The 20,480-nt window shown below is 41.0% G+C and overlaps 1 long non-coding RNA gene across 3 annotated transcripts; it reads left to right on the forward strand.

The window, feature by feature from the left end:
* Positions 1–2,569: 2,569 nt before the first annotated feature.
* LOC140578353 (uncharacterized) lies at positions 2,570–17,161 on the forward strand. Of its 3 annotated transcripts, XR_011982489.1 has the most exons (5): positions 2,570–2,775; positions 9,889–10,082; positions 10,272–11,956; positions 13,569–13,654; positions 16,031–17,161. It is a non-coding gene; the product is annotated as an uncharacterized lncRNA (long non-coding RNA). The 3 variants fall into 3 exon arrangements; XR_011982487.1 differs by having other exon boundaries at positions 9,889–11,956; XR_011982488.1 differs by having other exon boundaries at positions 10,000–11,956.
* Positions 17,162–20,480: the final 3,319 nt, after the last annotated feature.

Below are 20,480 nucleotides of genomic sequence, written 5' to 3' on the forward strand. Positions count from 1 at the left end.
ACCTGAGCATTGTTTCTGACCATGTCCATCCCTTTATGACCATCCTCTGATGGCTACTTCCAGCAGGATAATGCACCATGTCACAAAGCTCGAATCATTTCAAATTGGTTTCTTGAACATGACAATGAGTTCACTGTACTAAAATGGCCCCCACAGTCACCAGATCTCAACCCAATAGAGCATCTTTGGGATGTGGTGGAACGGGAGCTTCGTGCCCTGGATGTGCATCCCACAAATCTCCATCAACTGCAAGATGCTATCCTATCAATATGGGCCAACATTTCTAAAGAATGCTTTCAGCACCTTGTTGAATCAATGCCACGTAGAATTAAGGCAGTTCTGAAGGCGAAAGGGGGTCAAACACCGTATTAGTATGGTGTTCCTAATAATCCTTTAGGTGAGTATAGTGTATCATGTATTCCGTAAGAGCAGCAACACGCAGGTGGCCAGTAGCGGTTTTTTACAATATGCTGGACCTGGTGGCGGTGAATGCCTACATTTTGTACAAGGCATGTACAGGGTGGACAGGCAAAAGAAGATTGTTTTCCTCAAATTGTATGCCAGTCAGTGTGACATAAATAAACCGCTTAACGTTACTTTCAAGGAAATTGAGCAGTTCATTGACATTGCACAGTACATGGCAGTCTTCAACTTTCCAAAAACACGGATGTATTGGAGCACAGCTGCAAGGGTGGACTGCATTGCCGACACTATGACAGTCAATCACTGGGAGACCATCAAGAGATACCTCCACTTCAGCCACAATGAAGAGCAGATCCCAGCAGGTCAGCCTGGGCATGACAGGCTCTTCAAAATCCGTCCTCTCCTGACAGCTCTGAAGAGGAACTTCAATGGTGTTCCAATGCATGAGATGCTCTGTGTTGATGAGCAGATTGTGCCTTTCAAAGGCAAAAGCAGTTTAAAACAATACAATCCAAAAAAACGAAAACACTGGGGATATAAAGTATTTATCCTTGCTGACTGCCATGGCATCATTTACAACTTTGAGGTCTACACTGGAAAAATCACTCAAGCTGAAGGGAAGCCGGACATTGGTGCCAGTGGCAACATAGTTCTAAAGCTGTGTTCAGTCATTCCCACCAACCAGTCCTTCAAGTTGTTTTTTGATAACTGGTTCTGCGGCATCGACCTACAAGTCCAACTGGAGAGGATGAAAATCCATAGTGTTGGAACAGTGAAATCCTCAAGGTTGCCAAATTACACCTTTACTGATGACAAAACAATGAAGGAAAAAGGAAGAGGGACCTTTGAAGAGAAGGAAACAAAACACGATGGCGTCAACCTGAGAGCAGGAAAGTGGCATGAGAACCGTTCAGTCCACTTGCTAAGTACATATGCAGCAGCCCACCCGACCACCTTGGTCAAGAGGTGGGACAAGAAGACCCAAAAAATGGTGGAGGTGGTAAGGCCAAACATTGTGTCTATCTACAATAAAAGCATGGGCGGAGTAGACCTCCTTGATTCCCTAATTGCACTGTATCGCACCAAAGTGCGTTCCAAAAAATGGTATCTTCGCCTCTTCTTCCACATGATGGACATGGTGATGGTGGAAGCTTGGCTTCTTTACAAAAGAGATTCCACTAATTGTGGTGTGCAACAAAAGGAGCAGCTGAGCTTGATGGATTTCAAAACTGAGGTGGCATGCTGCCTCTGCAAAGACGACACAATTTGCAGCAAGAGGGGACGGCCATCTCTGAGTGTCCAGGCAGGTTTTGACCTGAAAAGAAGACGAGGCCCAATTGCACCTGTTCCCCCAGCCCCAGTTCACTTGGATCGCATAGACCACTGGTCTGTCTACAGTGAAAACAGAGGGAGGTGTAAATATCCTGGATGCAATGGAATAATCAAGGTCAAGTGCATGAAATGTGATGTGTTTCTGTGTCACACTCCTGACAAAAACTGCTTCTTCTCTTTTCACACAGTAACCAAAAGATGAGTTGGACTCGTGTCCATGATTTCTGTGTTAATACTGAATGATCCACCAGTGTTGTTTGTTCTGTACTAGTTCATAAAAAATGTTTTAAACAATACAAATTAGTTTTTATCCAGTGTGTGATTTCCAAACATGAAGGTTGAATGAGAATGAATGCATGAAAATGATGTTCCTTTGTTGCGCATTGTTGCTTATAGGTAACAAACCTACACAAAAATACCTGACAGTAACTTATTATATTTTCATTACAAATGTTTTTTTTAAATGAAGTTGGTGTTGAATCTCTTTCATAAAATGTTTTGTTATGAAATAAAGAGATTCATTTTAAATAGACTGCACTTTTTGTATTTATTACCATTATTGCATGTTGTTGCTCCAAAGTAACATACCTAAATCTACCCCCCATTATTATTATTTTTGTAAATTATGTGTTGAATTATTCAATGTGCTCTATGACGGGTAATAACATGTGTGCAAATATTTTTTTTCTCTATTATTTCATATTGTAGTATATGGACCTGTTTCTTTAAGTGGATTCACTCCGGTAGTCATTGGTTTATCCTTATTGGTGATCTACCATGCGCATGGATACTTTTAAGTTGTAACAAGTAAAAAGCGTGAATAATGGTTCACGAGTTCACCTGCCGCAACTGTGTGCGTCTTTTCTTGATATAATGTTGTGCAAATACACGACAAATTGGCGACGAGTAGTTCAAACCTAAAGCGACGGTACGGAACGGGACGTTTGCTGGAGTGAAGGAGAGACAAGGCGACAATAACGGCATTACGCTAGAGGGAAAGCGGAAACTAGCGAAGGACCCGTGAGTATCCGTGCATAGCACACAGTGAAACTACGCATAGAGGGCAGCTAAAACAGTGGATGTCGAGTCTGAAATGGCTTTCGTCGGGAAAGTAGATGAGTTTGATAGCACCAGTGAAGACTGGGAATCTTATATTGAAAGAGTTGAGCTGTACTGTGAAGCTAATGATGTGGAGGAAGAAAAAAAAGTTTCTGTCCTCTTCAGTTTGATAGGAGCAAAAACATATCATCTACTTCGAAATCTCGTGAGCCCAGACAAACCGTCCAGTAAGACATTTGAGGACATTAAAAAGACATTAAAAAACCACTTGAACCCTAAGCCTCTAGTGCAGGGGTGCCCAAAGTGGGGCCCGCGGGCCAAGGTTGGCCCGCCGTACTATTTAGATTTAAAATTTGTTTCAAAAATTCTTAAAGCAAGAATCCCAATGTAGCTATCCGTGCGTTTACTTTTTAGTGTACGTTGGCCTAACTAATATACAGTCGAACCCGGTTATGTCGCCGGACTAGGGGGTTGCCAAAAAGCGTCGAGATAACCGATGATCGAGATAACCGAAAACCAATATGGCGGCAATATACTGTATTAAGATATGCTTGAAATGTATTTATGTGCGTTAATAAATTAGAATGTACATGCACGGGTTTTTGGCGTTGCCGTGATTTGTTTGATGACGCGATCGGCATGCTATAAAAATGCACATACATGTCGGCTAACAACAAAAGGCATATGTGCACCAACTAAAAGCGGAGATTTACCAGTATACAATAAAAACCACCGTCGATTCTCGATACAAACCTTTAATTATATTATCCAACACTGCAAACACAAAGATCGCTCACAAAATCACAAAAAAACCTGCGGGGTGTAATTCGTTGTTACAAAAAGCAAATCTGCAGTGTCAAAATTACATAAACAAGTCATTTCGCTCTGACAGCTCTGAAATGTATCGTACACGCAGTTAATATGGTTTCTTTACAAAGTCTAAAATGCTTAGTTGCTTTTTGCCTTTAACAGTCTGCTTGAAAACAAATGCTTCGATATTATTTAGCCTATGCTGTCTAAAACAGTCCATCCCCTACAAAAGAACCATACTGTCAAATTTTTTGTAGCATTTCTATCACCTCACCGGCAGAGGGAATTGGTTCCAAATCTTCGTCCGCATCTTCTTCATCTTCGTTGTCATTGCCGCATGCAGATATGCTTGGCTTTGGTTTTGATGGGGATTTACCTAGATCGCGTTTCACCTGCGTTGTTCAGCGAATTACCAAACGAATGCGATTTGAATAAGCGCTGTTTAGCACTTGTGATACATTTTAAAAAGCCGGCGATTAGTTATGGGGATCGAGATAACCGATGTTAAGTGGCGATTTTGGCCCTCTTTCGTGCTCGAGATATTAGGGTTCGGCGACATAAAAGAATCGACATAACCGATGAGAAATGCTATTGCAATAAGGGAATTTGGCGGTTCCACTTCAAAAACGTCGACTTAATAGGGTTGGCGAGTTAGCTGAGGTCGAGATAAGTGGGTTCGACTGTATATTATACAGTCCTCACTCATGGTGCTTTGATTACATTTGAAATATCTAAGACTAAAATTGAAATACAAGCAACTATAAGGGTAATGTAGAGTATATCTGTGCACATATGTACATTTCCACACTTCATAAATAGTCATATTTTAACAATTTACAAAAAGTCCCATGAGTCTTTGCTTATATTGTTGCTACTGTTGTTGTGTTGCTGTTGGACATGCACTCTTTGACATTTTGCACTACATGTGATTACAAAAGTTTAGACGTGCTCTAAATGCCTATATATATGACTTATTTGTCATATTTTGTTTAATGTTATTTACACAGAAAGGAAGGTTAGATAACTGTTTGATAAATAAAAGTAGCCTACTTTACTTTACTATTAGTGTTTGTATTTTGTGTAAAATATTACATTTGGCCCGCGGTCCTCCGATAGATTTTCATTTTGGCCCACTAAGGGAAAATGTTTGGGCACCCCTGCTCTAGTGATAGCAGAAAGATTCAGATTTCATAAGAGGAATCAGTCAAAAGAAGAAAGCATATCTGAATATATGGCTGAGTTATGCCAACTCTCCCAGTATTGTGAATTCAAAGATGGACTTGCTGATGCATTAAGGGACAGACTAGTATGTGGCATGTATTGTTCAGGCACACAAAAACGATTACTGTCTGAAAAGGAATTGGATTTAGACAAAGCATTAGCAATAGCTATCTCAATGGAAACTGTAGCTAAGGATGCTATAGAGCTACAGAATAAAAGTACAGACTATGAGATGCATAAAATGTCCTTAAATAATGGGAAAAAGAAGAAATGTTACCGATGTGGTAAATCATCTCATGATGCAAATGACTGTTGGTTTAAAGTAAAGACCTGCAGAAAGTGTAACAAGCAAGGCCACATAGAAAGAGTGTGCAGAACAGATGAAAAGCACATACAGAAAGAGAAACGTGACAAAAACAAACGTCTTAAGCACAAAGAGAAACAAGTGCACAAGGTGACTGAATGTGAAAATTCAGACAACACAAATACTGATGAAGATGACCTATCATGTCTAGAGTTGCATAACATGACGGAAACGGACCGGAAAATAATATGGATAACAATAGAGGTGTCTGGTGTAAAACAGAAAATGGAGCTGGATACAGGTTCAGCTTTATCTGTAATTTCCGAAGTCGACTACAACAGACTGTTTTCCAAGACACCCTTAGAAAAGACCTCAGTGATGTTGAAAACATACACCGGTGAGAAGGTATCACCTAAAGGCAAACTTAAGGTAAATGTGACCTATGGTGACAAAACACACCAGTTAGAGCTCTATGTGCTGAAAACAGCTGGACCAGCTCTTCTTGGACGTGAGTGGTTAAGAAGAATTCAGCTTGATTGGCATGCAATCAAAGCACTCAACATAGAAGCTGGCCTCAACAGCTCCAGTATCAGCTCTGATCAAAAATTGACGAAGCTTTTACAGGCTAATGCACAGGTGTTTGAGAAAGGCATTGGTAAATTTAATCACATAAAGGCTAAAATTGAATTGGATAAAAAGGCAATACCTAAATTCCACAAAGCACGCCCAGTGCCGTACGCACTGTGTCCAAAGATAGATGCTGAACTGCAGAGCTTAGAGACATCCGGCATTCTCTCAAAGACTGACTGGAGTGACTGGGCTACCCCCATTGTCCCAGTGATTAAGAAAGGCAAAAGTGGAGGTGTGCGCATATGTGGAGATTTTAAGGTGAGCATCAACCCGGTTCTGCCCACAGTGCAGTACCCCCTGCCACGAATCGAAGACATCTTCTCATCTTTAGCTGGAGGGGAGAAGTTTTCTAAGATTGATTTGTCACAGGCCTATCTCCAAATGGAGGTGGAGGAGTCAAGTAGGAAGTTCCTGACCATCAACACACATAAGGGTCTGTACCAATACAATCGCTTAGTGTTTGGTGTTGCATCGGCTCCAGCTATTTTGGAAAAAAGCAATGGATCAGGTGCTCCAGGGTATACCTCAAACACAATGCTACCTTGACGACATAATCGTGACAGGAAAAGATGACACTGATCACCTTCAAAACCTCAGCATGGTGCTCACCAGGCTAAATGAGTACGGCTTACGTGCAAAGAGAGACAAATGTGAGTTCTTCAAAGAAGAAATCTCATATTGCGGACATATCATCGACAAACATGGCTTACACAAATCACAAGAGAAAATTGAGGCAGTGCTAAAGGCACCTAAACCAGAAAATGTGTCTCAGCTGAGATCATATCTAGGTCTGGTAAACTATTACCATAAGTTCCTCCAAAATCTTGCCTCAGTGCTGTATCCACTGAACGCACTGTTGCAGATAGGAACCAAATGGCATTGGTCAGACAAATGTGAAAAAGCATTTACAGAAACAAAAAGATTAATAACATCTGATGAACTACTTACCCACTATGATCCATCACGGCCTATTCGACTGGCATGCGATGCTTCCCCGTATGGCATCGGCGCTGTCTTATCACATACTATGGTTGACGGATCTGAGCGTCCAATTGCATTCGCTTCAAGGTCTCTGACAAGTGCAGAACGCAATTATGCACAGATAGACAGAGAGGCCCTCAGTCTTGTGTGGGGCATAAAGAAGTTTCATCACTACCTTTATGGCCAAAGGTTTACTTTAGTGACAGACCACCAGCCCCTTGTATCTATTTTCAGTCCTCAGAAAGGAATTCCTGTCATGTCAGCCACCCGATTACAACGTTGGGCACTGTTCTTAGGAGCCCATTCTTATGACATCGAGTTCAAGGGGACTAAGCAACATTGTAATGCTGATGGTTTGTCATGCCTTCCACTGTCAACAACTGAGGAAATAAAACCCTCATATCAGGATCCAGCAGAAGTGTATCATACAGCACTAGTGGACCAACTGCCAGTAACAAATGCCATGATACAGAGAGAAACACGTAATGACTCATCACTGTCAAAAGTTTATGACATCACTGTACAAGGATGGCCAGCCCATGGGAATCCCAATTTCCCTGAGTTTTCTACGAGACGTGAACAGCTGTCAGTTTGTCAGGGAACTCTGATGTGTGGCTCACGTGTGGTAGTGCCTTCAAAGCTTCGTACCAGAGTGTTAGAGAGCCTACACGAGGGCCACCTGGGCACTGTGAAAATGAAAAGCCTAGCCCGAAGCTATGTATGGTGGCCGGGAATAAACAAATTGAGGACATAACCAAAACATGTACAGGATGCTATAACATTCAGAATGCACCCCCACAGGCACCCCTTCATCCATGGGAGTGGCCATCTGCACCCTGGCAAAGACTGCATATTGATTTTGCTGGGCCATTCATGGACTCCATGTTCTTGATAGCTGTGGATGCCCACTCAAAATGGCCAGAGGTCATACCAATGAAATCCACAACCACAGAAAAAACCATTTCAGTTTTGAGGAACATTTTTTCCAGGAATGGTCTGCCTGAGCAAATTGTAAGTGATAATGGGCCACAATATACATCCGATGGCTTCAAATTATTCATGAAGAAGAATGGCATTAAACACTTTAAGTCAGCGCCACACCACCCAGCTACGAACGGTTTAGCGGAATGGTTCGTCCAAACCTTTAAAAAGTCAATTAAAGCAATGGCAAAAGAAGACATTCCTCTGCAACACAAAGTAGACAATTTCCTTCTTGTGTACCGAAACTCTGTCCATACAACGACCAATCAAACACCAGCAATGCTGTTTATGAACAGAAACTTGAGATCACGCATTGACCTCCTCAAACCAAATTTACGGAGGGTAGTGCAGAACAAACAGTTCAGCACATCGCCAAACGAACCAGCAAGGAGTTTTCATGTAGGACAACAAGTCTTAGCACGTGATTATCGGGAGAAAAAGTAGACACCCGGACAGATAGCCACCAGAAGCGGACCGCTGATGTACGAGGTGGACGTTGGAGAGCATAAATGGAGACGTCATGTTGATCAGATACTGAATGCTCAACCTAAGACCCCTGAGCAGCCGGCCTTCGACAAACCAGGCGCAGCATGTTCCCCAGAACCTCCGCCCCAAGTTGATCATGGAACTAACACCAGTGTGACAACCCCAAGTGAGAAGGTGCCCTCTTCTCTGGACCTATGAGTTGTCTTGCTTTGTAGTTAAATGTGTTAGCTATAACCAAGGGTTATGCACTGTTTAAAAAAAAAAAAAAAAAGTTTGCTCTTGCAGATATTGTAAATTCAGTGTGTTTTGGATGTATTGAAAAAAATGGTTCTGAAGCTGAGTATTTTACTGGTTACTCAGGTGTATAGCATTATTCTATGAGGGGAGGAGTGTAGTATATGGACCTGTTTCTTTAAGTGGATTCACTCCGGTAGTCATTGGTTTATCCTTATTGGTGATCTACCATGCGCATGGATACTTTTAAGTTGTAACAAGTAAAAAGTGTGAACAATGGTTCACGAGTTCACCTGCCGCAACTGTGTGCGTCTTTTCTTGATATAATGTTGTGCAAATACACGACACATATATCATGCAATATATGGGATATACATTTTGTCTATTCAACTTTTTTTTTTTTTACATTTTTTATTACGAGGGTATACATTTTGACAAAGATAGAGTTTAAAAAATTGTATTACAAGGTTATACATTTAGTCAAAGATATAGTTTAAAAAATTGTATTACAAGGGTATACATTTAGACAAAGATATACTTAAAAAAATTGTATTACAAGGGTATACATTTAGACAAAGATATAGTTTTAGAAATTGTTATTACAAGGGTATACATTCAGTTACAGCCGTGACAGTTGTTGAGGTAGATTAGCGATGTCACATGCAGTAAGGTCCATATAGTGGCTTTATCAGCGATACATGTATGCAGAGTAGAAAGCATCTGATTAACATCGATAGGCTGCTTATTATGAAATTTAAAGGCAACTACGTCTACGATTAAAGCATAAAATACAAAAATGTGATTAAAGTCAAATTCATTGTCGGGAATACAAGATAGACACGCGTGTATGAGACTTTCGGGTAATTGTCCTTCTTCTTCTCTCTCCCCCATCAGCTCAGTAAGTAAAACTTTTCCTTGCTGATAATTTTCTCCGACTTGAGCGATCTCAAATATCAGTCTATGAAAGCAGCAACATGCATAATCATCATCATCCCTAGGAACATCCCGACAATCACTTTTCTTTTTATCGATAGCATGCAACAACAGCGGACTAACTTTTTCTAAAAAAAAAAACATTTAACATAAACCGCCGTAAGGCGGTGCCGATAGCGTTTGCCATCACAAGTTGCTTTTTGTCACGCCCAGCTCCGTCCGATCCTAATGTGTGCCACGCCCACCTCGTTACCTCGTGTTCATCCCTGATTGTTCTCACCTGTTGCCTGTTCCGTTTGCCTAGTCTTGTGCATTTAGTCCGTGTCTCAGTCGGTGTACCCCAGATTTGTCATTGACGTTCGTCTGTGTGCTTTCCCCGGTCCTGTTTCCCCGATTAAACCCCGTTATTTTGACTTCCTGGCTCCTTTTCCCTGTTTCCCTGCTCGCCTTCGTACCGTGACGTGACACTTTTTTTTATTTTTTGTTGTTTTTAGGCTTGGGCCTCCCAACGAGTCAGAAATTCTTCTTCCAGGATCTGCTTAAGTGCGGGGTTCTGTTCAAACAGATCCTGTTCCAGTCGACTGATTTCCAGCATTCCGTTGCAGGCTTCCTGTAGATCGTACAGGATAACTTCCACGGTCCCCTCCAACCTGCCGACGGAAGCTTGGATGCCCAGGGTCGCCAGAATGTGAGTCAAGGCGGGTGTCAGCCGGTCGGTCCAGAGGTCATGCAGCACAGAGTCAAAGTGTATGTAAAAGTAATTCCTGCCGGTGGGAAACAAGCAAGGGTGCTGTCTTTGACTGGGATGATCCACCTCGCAGCCATAGCAGTTTTTCTACTGATGGTTAAAAGGTCCACTATCATCGCTTTTATGCAGTTCAGCATCCCTCTGCAGAAAGCGGTCTTGAGAGAAGCGTGCAGATCTCAGGGGTCGGAGGGACCTCTCCAGGATCAGAGGCCAGTGTTGGTGGAGGGGTCAGAGGCAGCTCTCCAGGATCAGAGGCCGGTGTTGGTGAAGGGTGAAAGGCCTCATTCTCCCCGCTTTCGCCGTCTTCTGACATGATGATGATGATGTTTGTGAAAGGGTTGTAACAGCGTCCACTTTATATATACTGTAGGTCGAGGGTGAGGGGTGGAGAGGGAGGGGAGGACAGGGGGAGATCCTTACAGCGTAGGTTTTTTCAACCCTTGCATCTCCTTACGCTTCCGACTGTCCTTGAACAGCGTATGGAAGTAACCGCTCTTTTCTTCAATCAGCTGCATCCAAATCATGTACAGTATCTTCATTGCACAACAGCAGCATTTAGGCAGCTGCCATATATTCACCATTCTGTTGCCCAGCTCCCCGTTACGTCCCACTTCATAAAGGTGCTCCGTTGTTTACCAACATCAGCATCTCTATAGTGCAGGGGTATTCAACTAAAATTAAAAGAGGTCCAGTTAGAGAAAAAATCTTGATGCAAAGGTCCAGAAGATCATAATGTCTAATTATTTAATAGTGTGATATATATTTAAGTAGCCTATTAGTTGCATCAACATTGCATGTAATCAGTACCTGACTGTCAAATTAATTCAGTACAATTCAAAAACGTTTTGACATTATTTATTGTCACGTGACATAGAACTTCGGCCAGCTGGCTGGAGTGAGATTTTCAATTCGAGATGTCTGCACACGTATAACAGTTCTTACCCTTATAAATAGTCTGCTTTTGTATTTAACCGTGTAAATACACTTTTGATGTAGCTAATTTTAGGTTTTATACTGGAATAATTTGCCGTAAGATTTCCAGCATGAGTCTGAAAGCGTCATGCCAGATGCTTGAGATTTGGCAACCCTGAAAACGTACATTTTTTGTTTCACATGAGTTTATTTATATAACAGATAACATTACTTTATATGTTAAACATGTTAAACATGTTAAAATGCAGAAACTTCAACGAACATGAAATCAACAATAAACTACATCTATTTATCCAACGTGTTATATAATACATATTGTATTTGAAAACTTTTCAGCTTTAAGATTTCAGGTTCTACTGCTAAACCACTACCAAAAAGACTACAAACGCTGCGCCGGTTATAATAAAAGCGCCCCGTCAGGTTTTAAATAATAACTAAATATGTTTTGGCTGTCGGTCCGGGTCCGTATGGGACAGCTTCTGGGGCCGGACCCGGACCGCGGTCCGCCGGTTAGTGACCGCTGCTATAGTGCATCTCCATTCTACCGATGTCCGGCCGAAAGTTGGGTTAGGTGCTCTCATTCATCATCGGGATAACGACAGACTTCAAGTTTCCCCATTCCTCTCGAGAAAAACTCACCAGATGCGGGTCGTCTATCGCCAGGTCTGCGGCGTCTCCGGTGACCTGAAAGATGCGCAGTTCCTGCTCATCATAGTCAAAGAGGCAGACCACTTTATCCCCATTGGGCATCTCCCAGGTAGCTCTCAGGTCTTCCGACGGCGGCTTCGCAGGTACCCGTCTATGCGGCGTAGGAATCTTCTTCTTGGGAGCCCCCGGAGGCCGCACACCATCCTCCTCCTGCTCCTGCTTAATCTTAGGCGGTGAGGCTGAATCTTTCATTTTGGTAGTGCCTGTATCTATAATCTCTGTATTTTTTGAAAATTACTGTTGGGCCTACCGCACGAAGCTCGCTATATTCTCCACGGCCTGCTGGGGGCGTGGCACTCCCAACATGCATCTTTTTTGAGGGGTAGGCAAAGGCAAGAATGAGAAATAATGAGAAATATACAAATTTTATAGATTATCCTGTCAAGTTTTAGGATTATCTTCTTTTTCTTAATTAAGTCTATTTCATGTGTGTTTTTCTCATATTTGTAGTTATGACGATATGCTTGACCCGGGATGACCTATGCGGGTGTAAAATGAGACAAGAATATTATACCTGCGTGAAGTTGGCCCCCCATATGTTTCAGATTTCAACCAAACTGGTCTCAATCGTATGTGCCGCGTTTGTGCCGGATTGTGCCGTTAAAATTTTTGTTTGTGCTGTTTTAGTTTCTGAGATATAAATGTGTGTTTACATGGTGACGTCATCAGCGTGAAGTTGGCCCCCCATTTGCATCAGACGCAAATGGGAGGGGGGTCAACCTTACAAACATTAATATCTCAGAAACTAAAGCAGTACAAAGGACAGTTTTACCGGCACAAACCAGCACAAACGCAGTACATACGATTGCGATCGGTTTGGTGGAAATCAGACACAAATGGGGGGCTAACTTCACGCTGGTGTCACGTGACCATGTAAACAACATTAATATCTCGGAAACTAAAGCAGCACAAAGGACAGTTTTAACGGCACAAACGCAGTACATACGATTGCGATCGGTTTGGTGGAAATCAGACACAAATGGGGGGCTAACTTCACGCTGGTGTCACGTGACCATGTAAACAAACATTAATATCTCGGAAACTAAAGCAGCACAAAGGATAGTTTTAACGGCACAAACCAGCATAAACGCAGCACACACGATTGCGATCGGTCTGGTGAAAATCTGACGCAAATGGGGGGCCAACTTCACGCTGATGACGTCACCATGTAAACACACATTTATATCTCAGAAACTAAAACAGCACAAACAAAAATTTTAACGGCACAATCCGGCACAAACGCGGCACATACGATTGAGACCAGTTTGGTTGAAATCTGAAACATATGGGGGGCCAACTTCACGCAGGTGAATAACATATACTGGAAGACAAAATGTCCAATTTGATGTGTGTGGCTGATACAGTTTGACCCGGGGATGACCTACGGCCGTATCAGAAAAACCAAAACTTCAAACAAAATATACTGTAAGACAAAATGTCCAATTTGATGTGTGGCCCCATACAGTTTGACCCGGGGATGACCTATGGGGATGTTGTATGAGAAAAAAACTTGAAACAAGTTTGAGAAAAACCCTACCACTTTCACATACAGGCACACGGCTAAACTGCTGCTGCTAAGCGTTTATTGGAGGATAGCGTCAGACACTACCCACTCCCCCTCCCCTCACAGACACATGGCCAAACTGCTGCTAAGCGTTTATTGGAGGATAGCATCAGACCCACCTCCTCCTCCTCTGATTCTTAGCTACAAATTGTTAAAAAAAAAGTGTTTTTATCAGACTCGTGCAACACACGGATAAGCTCCAACATCACTCTCCTTTGCAGACTGTATAAGTCCTTATCTGCAACATGCTCCAGACCAACCAGGACCTTCCCACACGCAGACCCAGAGTACGCTCGCGCTCCATCAGGTAACCAGCTCCGTGCTCAGCACCATCACCCTCATAGCACGGGGCTATTCCGACAAATCCCACTCATAAGCACCCAATTCACTGAAACTTCATTTCACTCTCCAAACCAGTCAAAATAAAATAAATAATTAAAAATAATAATAATAAAATGAATTATTAAATAATAAATAAATAATAAAAATAAATACATAATTAAAATAATTATAATAAATAATAATAAAAAACCACCCCCCTCTCCCAAAACCGCTAGTCGTGACATCAACTGGCTCCAATCCAACCACACCCCACCCCCCCCCCGTGAACTTTTGACCCATAACCTTTTGACCTTTAGGTCATAAATCGTTTTGAAAGAAGCGGCATTATCCATCTCTCTCTGATCGAATTTTCCCCATAAGAAATTATGGAAAACCGATTAATTGGTTCCCAGCCCTAAAAAATTACACCTAAATATGAAGAGCATATACTATACTAAACACGTCTAAGCACATTTATCAAAACAGTAATTTGTAAAGTAAGAAAATAAATGTATCCAAATTATGTACGTGTCTTGCCCTGATCGTCCACTCCTTCCATGTGCCACGCCTCCTTGTTAACCCCATGTGGATTCTCCATGTGATCAGCTGTTTCTGGTTGTTGTCATTAGTCCTCTGAATTTTCAGTTTGTTTCCCCAGTCCGGTCATTGTATTGTCCGTCTGCGTTTTGCCTGCCTTACCTGTATTTAAACCTCATATTCCCCGATACCCTGATGTCTGCGCCTTTGTTTCCGTCCCGTCCCCGCTCGGCACAACACTATTATTATAATTAAATGTATAGGAATGGTTTACTATTAATATTAAAATAATTAATAAGAAATCTTTATTTTTAAATGTATTTTATTATATAATAATTACTGTTACTGTCTGTCATTGTCTAAATACATTTTTACTGTCTAAATATATGTATTCAGCTAATGTAAACATGCACGACGTTATCACAGCGAATGCGAGGCTGAGACTGAAGCTTTACGTGCCCTTTGTTTCCACTGAGAGACGTGCCGCATGACTCATTTCCCCACGTGTACAAGTTCTTAGGTCGGCGTTCATGGTTTGACTTCTGAGATTCAGATCGAGTTCTAAGAAATAAGAAATAATGGAAAACCAAATAATTGGTTCCCGGCCCCAAAAAATTACACCGAAATATGTTTTTTTTTAGCATTTAAACACAAAATGAACCGGACAAAACAAGAAAAGCATATACTGTACTAAACACATCTAAACAAATTTATCAAAACAGTAATTTTTAAAGCAAAAAAATAAATGTATCCAAACAATGTATAAAGTAAAAAAAAATAAACAATGTGTCATGCTCCAATCGTCCGCTCCTTCCGTGTGCCATGCCCCCTCGTTAACCCCGTGTGGAATCCCCGTGTGATCAGCTGTTTCTGCTTGTTGTCATTAGTCCTCTGTATTTAGTCTGCGTTTCAGTTTGTTTCCCCAGTCTGGTCATTGTATTGTCCGTCTGCGTTTTGCCTGTCTTACCTGTAATTAAACCCCATATTCCCAGATATTCTGACATCTGCGCCTTTGTCTCCGTTCCGTCCCTGCTGGGCACGACACTATTATTATAATTAAATATATTAATGGTTTATTAATAATATTAAAATAATTAATAAGAAATATTTATTTTATTATATAATAATAATTACTGTTACTGTCTATCATTGTCTAAATGTATTTTTACTGTCTAAATATATGTAGTCAGCTAGTGTAAACATGCACGATGCTATCCCAGCAAACGCGAGGCAGAGACTGAAGCTTTACCCTTTGTTTCCGCTGAGAGACGTGCCGCATGACTCATTGCCCCGCGCGTACAAGTTATCTTAGGTCGGCGTTCACGGTTTGACTTCTGAGATTCAAATTGAGTTCTAGGTAAATTTTTTTCGAACTGGTTGGTTCGACTTTTAAGAAATTTGAGTTCCAATGAGTTCGAGAACTGAGGTACCACTGTATATCTATTATTCCTCAATGGAGCATTGTGGGTGGTAAAATTATGCTTAAATATCATCATCAGATAGATGAGAACTTGGTGGTGAAAATCTGAAAGTTTCACTGGTAATTTATTAATATCATAATCAAATCTTAAAAGTCTATGCCACCTACCTTACTGAACAGAGCACTGGAAATGCAAAACCAAACGGAGTTAACTCATATTGAATGGCTTTAACCATTTTAACTTAAATACTCCATTCATTACATTAAAATCTAAAACATTTTCCCTCCCTCTTCATAACTTTTAATTGCATCACCTCTTCTGATATACTGGCATTTATTTTTCCAATTAACACTAAACTATTGATTGTTAATAGTATTACATCCTCTGTTTTCTCTGTACAATAGGTACTCCAGTCCAGCCAATCCAGTCCAAATCTTCCAGCCTACCATTTCCCAGAAGTCTTTGCCAGTCCTCCATCTTGTTGCAGCGGCCTATAAAGCCACTTTTGCTCACTTGCACCATTTTTGAATCCTTTGTATTACTGATAGACTTTGTAACATTTGACGTGTATTTCCTCTTTAGACTACGATTTCAAATCAAGTCAAAGTCTTTATTGTCAATTCTGACACAGGTACAGGACTGCATTTATTAATGTTTTCTTGGATTTTTTCCCACTATTTCCTTATTTTTACTCAAAGTGATTAAATTTTTTTTAAACCATTATATGGATTCTACAAATACAGTAATGGAAAAAACTCATGTTTATCTAAATTAAATTTTAAACCTGATGCATTAGAGAATTCTTTAATGGTTTCAATGTAAGACTACATGAATTTGCTGTAGTCAGAAAAGTGTTGTGTCTTCTGCAAATTGACATGAGTATGTTTCCCTTTAATATTCAATCCTTCAATGTTGTTATTTTTAATTGTTATTGACAATAATCCTGCAACTAAAAAAGTGAAGGAGAGCTATTACATCCTTGACGTATTCCCCGTTTTACACAAAACATATTCCGTTTTCTAGAGCTACATAGCTATTGGTGTCATAACATTTTAATTAAACTGATGAATTTCTCACCAAATCCAAAATGATGTAATGTTTCCAAAATAAATCGGTGCTCCACTAAATCAAAGGCTTTGTAAAAATCTAAAAAAAGAAATATACCCAGAATTCACAAATATGTCCATAATAAATTAGCTCAGCATACTAGGCTTGCCACGATAGACGGTGTTGACGGTGTTAAAGGTTTTAAGATGCAACAATGGTGACATCACTTTCCCACCATGATACCGTCCCCACATTTATTTATTTTTTTTAAAGACTGCTGACTTGTCATTTTTGTAGCCTAATGTCATTTTGGAAGTTTTTCTTTTATATTCGTTTCTTGTTCATTCGTTTAATCTTATTTAAACTTTATTTATTTATCTTTCTATTTTATTTTCTTATTCGATCGTTTTAAAAACGTTCTAACATAGGCTACGTAATAAACGTTCTATGGTTGTTATTTGTTTGGTTCCAACTTCCACAGTTTTTTCAGCCTGTAGCATTGTTGTGTTTTTTTTGTGTTATGTTAATAAAAGTTCTGTTTAATATCAGTGATTTTTTTTTTGTAGTTTCGTTGTCGTCCATTCAAACAATTGACGCCGAATTGCCAATTCCCGCAAAATTAAAAGTGAAAGTATAATACGCACGCATTTATAAGCTATTTAAAAGCAGGAAAAAAAGAGGAAACCCCCACCCCCACGGTGATACCGGTATTACCGGTGTTGTCACATGTCCATTAACCGGTGGGGAAATTTCCTCATCGTCACAACCCTACAGCATACTGTAAGTAATACTGAATCACTAGCCACCGAGAGTCAGAAACAGACGTACACGGAGAGCAGGGTTGCCAACTGTCATGCATCTGGCGTGAATGATGCTTTTGCTTATGGCAAATCTATATTATTCCATTATATAAACCTAAAATTGGATACATCAGAAGCATTGGGTTAGTTGGTAAACCCAACAGGCTATTTACGATGTAATAAAACATATATGTAAATGCACGTGCTCAGACTTGTCTGCAATTGAAAATCTCACTCCAGCCATCTGACCAACAGTGCAAATGCGTATGTATTTTACGTGCATTTGCGCTGCTATGACAAGTAATCAATGTGCATTTTATGTTCTAGTCACAGTGTAGCTCAGTGGGCTAAGCCTCTGTGCCTGTAACCAGAAGGTTGTCAATTCAAGCCCAATCTCAGCATATCAGTAGGTCCTTTAGCAATTAAATTTACAGGGGGGAAAAAATCAGTAATCAGGAAGAGACAGTAGAGAAATATTCATGGAAGAAATGTCTTTAGTTCAGATTTGAAGGAAGCAAAGGAAGAGCAGTCACAGAGAGATTGTGGAAGAGAGTTCCATAGTTTGGGGGCCATGGCGCTGAAGGACCTGCCACCCATGGTGGAAAGTCTTGTGCATAGAACAGTGAGATGATTATTAGAAGATCTAAGAGAGAGTGAGAAGGACAGTAGGGAGCCAATAGTTCGCTGAGGTAGCGAGGTTATGCAGAGCATTAAAAGTGAGAAGCATATTTTGAATTTGATCTCAAACTGAACAAGTAAGCAGTATAGCTGAGAGAGAATGGTTGTGATGTGAGCGAAGCATTTAATATGAGTGAGAACTTAAGCTGTTGAGTTCTGACCATACTGAAGCTTTTGTATAGATTTTGCAGGGAGGCCAACGAAAAGGGAGTTGCAGTAGTCAATACAGGATATAATGACCACAGTTAGGGCATAGGTATTGGACAGACATGGGCTAGACGAGCAATGTTTGGAGGTGAAAGAATGAAATTTTGGAGAGTGATATTAGGTGAAGATCAAAGCTGGGTGAAGAGTCAAATAATACCCCAAGCTTTTCTGTTAACAGTGGCAGGGTTTACAGGGACACCATCAATACTAACAGAGAATCTGGAGGATTTGGATGCTAACGATTCGGGCTGACCAGTAAGACTTCAGTTTTGTCTATGTTAAGTTTGAGAATGTTATCCAGCATCCAAAGCTTTAAATCTGGGATGCAATCAGTTAAAAAAAGATTAAAAAAAATTTTTTTTTGCTACTTGCACAAATACAGGTACATTGGAATGATTTTCTTTGCTGACCCCATCTTGCTCTCCATAGCTTGGGGGGGGGGGGAATCACAGTGCAGGGTCAGCTAATGTGCAGTGCCCCTGGAGCTGGGGGTTAAGGGCCTTGCATAAGGGCCCACAGACATGTGACTGTTCTGCCAAGACCAAGGCTCAAACTGGCAATCTGATCAGACATAGAGACTTAGCCCGCTGAGCCACTCACCTTCCTTCATTCATCACTATTTTTCCATTTGTTTTTTTTCTGAGAACAAAGCATCACAGTGGAATACTCTCGGATAGACATATACATGCATGTCATCAATATATGGTAACGCTTTACATTGAGTGCACCTTCATAATGCATTCATAGAACATTCATAAGCAGCATGTAAGTATACTTTAACATCCTAACATACCTTTACAGCTTTAATATACACTCACCTAAAGGATTATTAGGAACACCATACTAATACGGTGTTTGACCCCCTTTCGCCTTCAGAGCTGCCTTAATTCTACGTGGCATTGATTCAACAAGGTGCTGAAAGCATTCTTTAGAAATGTTGGCCCATATTGATAGGATAGCATCTTGCAGTTGATGGAGATTTGTGGGATGCACATCCAGGGCACGAAGCTCCCGTGCCACCACATCCCAAAGATGCTCTATTGGGTTGAGATCTGGTGACTGTGGGGGCCATTTTAGTACAGTGAACTCATTGTCATGTTCAAGAAACCAATTTGAAATGATTCGAGCTTTGTGACATGGTGCATTATCCTGCTGGAAGTAGCCATCAGAGGATGGGTACATGGTGGTCATAAAGGGATGGACAAGGTCAGAAACAATGCTCAGGTAGGCCGTGGCATTTAAACGATGCCCAATTGGCACTAAGGGGCCTAAAGTGTGCCAAGAAAACATCCCCCACACCATTACACCACCACCAGCAGCCTGCACAGTGGTAACAAGGCATGATGGATCCATGTTCTCATTCTGTTTACGCCAAATTCTCACTCTACCATCTGAATGTCTCAACAGAAATCGAGACTCATCAGACCAGGCAACATTTTTCCAGTCCTCAACTGTCCAATTTTGGTGAGCTCGTGCAAATTGTAGCCTCTTTTTCCTATTTGTAGTGGAGATAAGTGGTACCCGGTGGGGTCTTCTGCTGTTGTAGCCCATCCGCCTCAAGGTTGTGCGTGTTGTGGCTTCACAAATGCTTTGCTGCATACCTCGATTGTAACGAGTGGTTATTTCAGTCGAAGTTGGTCTTCTATCAGCTTGAATCAGTCGGCCAGAAAATCCCAGTAACTGAGCAGATTGTGAAATACTCAGACCGGCCCGTCTGGCACCAACGACCATGCCACGCTCAAAATTGCTTAAATTACCTTTCTTTCCCATTCTGACATTCAGTTTGGAGTTCAGGAGATTGTCTTGACCAGGACCACACCCCTAAATGCATTGAAGCAACTGCCATGTGATTGGTTGATTAGATAATTGCATTAATGAGAAATTGAACAGGCGTTCCTAATAATCCTTTAGGTGAGTGTATATCAATAACAAACACATCATACAGTTGTTTCTTATCATAGTTTTTATTAATGTATATTAAAGTGGTCTTAGCTTGTTCATTGAAAGTTTCATGAATGCAATGCTTTAAGACATGTTATGGTATACTTACATGCTGCTGAATGTTCTACATATGCATTATAAATGTGCAGAATGTCAAGAAGTCACTACTGCAGACACTAAC

The sequence above is a fragment of the Paramormyrops kingsleyae genome, chromosome 14 (genome assembly GCF_048594095.1).
Source record: "Paramormyrops kingsleyae isolate MSU_618 chromosome 14, PKINGS_0.4, whole genome shotgun sequence".
Classification (NCBI taxonomy): domain Eukaryota; kingdom Metazoa; phylum Chordata; class Actinopteri; order Osteoglossiformes; family Mormyridae; genus Paramormyrops; species Paramormyrops kingsleyae.